General features: G+C 32.7%; 1 long non-coding RNA gene across 1 annotated transcript; it reads right to left on the reverse strand.

Moving 5' to 3' along the window:
• Positions 1 to 259: 259 nt before the first annotated feature.
• Positions 260 to 2,469, reverse strand: LOC307151577. Its single transcript, XR_013819906.1, has 3 exons — positions 2,230 to 2,469; positions 961 to 1,080; positions 260 to 862 (listed from the first exon to the last, which is right to left on the reverse strand). It is a non-coding gene; the product is annotated as an uncharacterized lncRNA (long non-coding RNA).
• Positions 2,470 to 2,823: the final 354 nt, after the last annotated feature.

A 2,823-nucleotide genomic window follows, 5' to 3' on the forward strand; every position in this document is an offset into this window, starting at 1 on the left:
GTTGTGATGTCATGAATCAACATAACTTCCTGTTCTGTTCCTGTTCCTCCTCTTCCCTTTTGCATTGTAACTGCTGAAGTAGGTTTCTTGTGACTTCTGATAATCTTATTTAATCTTTATTGTAATTATTGCTTTTAGATATGTATTTTTACTCCAAATATATATACTTACCCTGTGTGATTATTTTTGTTGTTTTACCCTTTTTTGAGATACACTTTTGTCTTATGCAAAATATGAAGAAATGAGAGGACATGATGATAAGTGTACATCATATTTATTTGATAGAAAACAAGGGCAATTCACTCTTAAAGAGGTTGCTTGTTTGTGTTTTGAGAGGAATAAAATCCAGCAAAACTACTGCCTGCTGCGGCTGCCCCATGTCTGACTATCCATCAATTCCACAAAGCTACATAATGCAGACTAAAGTGTTTTATAACTGGCGTCACAGGCCACAGGCACACAACATACTTGGTGTTACCAATCATACCACTGATTACATAGACATATGACAGAAATAAAATCAATCTGGTTAGTAGTAAGAGGCTAATAATGCTGTTTGTGGAATTGTTTAATCATTCTCTGTTCAGATCTTGAGAGATGTAATGTGTTTATTTGCAGTTGATGGTGTGTCAGATAAGAGAGACATCTAAAACAGGCAGTGTTGAAGTACTCCAGGATCAGGGTTGGGAACCCAGTGCTCTAAATTATTAACAATGCATTTAAGATGAAGTCAAAACAGAGTCATAACATACCCGAGGCACTAACAAATTGTGAAATAAATTATCTTTAAGTGGATATAGTTAGAGGCAAACTCCATTTCCAGTCCAGTGTTTTTAGGATCCATTTTTGTATGTTCACACATCTAGAGTAAAGACAGGATGGGCGAGATAAATACATGTAATGAACATTATATGCCATGTATGTAAAATAAAACAAAATGAATGTTGTAAGAAAAAATACCTCCTCCATGCACCTTCATAACAAACGAAAGGACAGATAAATGCTTAATATTGTAAAAATTAAATGTCAGGTTGTCCTCCAGAGGCTTTGTACCAAAGATAACCCTTATGGCATCTGGATCTATAAAACAAAGGGGAACACATACCAATATTAATAGATATTACCAGCTCAAACATTTAAACCAGTGAATGTCTACACTCAAAATACTTAAATATCTGTGTATGAATGCATAATTTGCAATGAACATAAAATAAAGTGTTTATACATGAAGATCGTAACCTGGAGGAGTGCAGAGCGCAATTAACATCTGATATCAAAGACCGCTATCGTTTTCAAGGTAGTAACATACTAACTATTCATGTTAAATAAAGTAATACTGTTTGTATGTGCTTTATAATAGGGCTTCAACATGGTGCGGGATTGTTTTAAAGTACCCAAAAAATCCTACAAACACATTTTAAAGTCCTCCTGTGGTGAAAATCAAGCTATTAATATTGTTTATATGTCTATGTGGTGTTTTAAGGCAAACCATGTAAAAATTCAGAAGTCAACACCATTGCTGAGTAAAAACAAAAACAAAACAAAAAACGGTTTGAAATCGCCGGTGTTCCTTAACCTACCATAAACTACTTTTTAACCAATCACGTCAACGTGTGGGGGCGGTCTTAAGCGTATTAGCTATGCTCTGAAGCAAGTCTCAAGAGAAGCCAAGTTATCCCAGTATATTATTCTGTTGAAATTAAATTTTATGTTCATGTATCAATATAGCAGGTGAATATATCATGGTGAAGGTAGCCTACACTCAGATATGATTTTTTAAATAAACACTACACTTACAACAATTAAATTAGCAGAAAAGACATACTTTGTATTTAAAATGAGCCTAAAATGCAAAATAATAGATCTGATTAAGGATAGTTAGAGCCATTTCTAAGCACATACATAACAAAACATTTGAAAGGTAAAAAAAATATATATATATTGTTGCATACAGTATGTAGTTTGTAGAAATTAAAATATTAAATATAATTACAAAATATAAAAAAATCGTCAAATACAGTTATTTATATTGTATCAGATTTATATTGTTTTTAGAAAATCTTAATTTTATAATCATAAATCAAAACTTGTCTCACTTTTCCATGTGCCATAGGTTGCAGACCCCTGCTCTATGTCATATTATTATACTTTATAATTTTTATGTTTTAGAGAAAAATACATTTAAAACTTTGAATTAAAATTTCTAGAATAAACATAACATTAACCTACCTGGTGCTGAAGGATTCTTTTCTTTATATTTCTTCTTCAGTTCCAAAATGGTGGTTTTTTTAAAAAGGGTCTCATTGTCTGCAACTTCTAGCTGTTTATTCTTTTTATCGAAGTTAATGATCACCTGAAAGACCATCTTCACACAGCAGAGGTTTGAAGTATCACACTGTGAAAATGAAAGCACTGCATTATTTATAATCGATGTGGTGCCACATACAGATGAATACACTTGTGTGGAAGGAGGAGCTTCATGAAACAACAGGAGACAAGGTAAACATGTAGCTGCTCATTTTCAATTTTAAAGTCACCCAGGATCTCACAATAAAAACAAGTCTCAAGCTGAATAAAATCAAGTTTGATATGCTCTTTCTCCTAATCTTCGAAGGTTTGTTGGCAGAAATCAATTTTATTTAGTTGACATTTATTAAAGAAGTTATGAAGACAGCTTGTCCAAAAGATCAAATCTTTGCCTTGTGTCTAGTTTCAGTCTTGGTGAGTTCTTGATGTTGTTTGTTGGTTTTTCTGTTCCTGAGTCCTGTACCCTGACTCACATAGACATTTTAACAAAATTACTGTTGGCATATATAAACAATA

The sequence above is a fragment of the Squalius cephalus genome, assembly GCF_949319135.1.
Source record: "Squalius cephalus genome assembly, chromosome: 23".
In the NCBI taxonomy this organism is placed as follows: Eukaryota; Metazoa; Chordata; class Actinopteri; order Cypriniformes; family Leuciscidae; genus Squalius; species Squalius cephalus.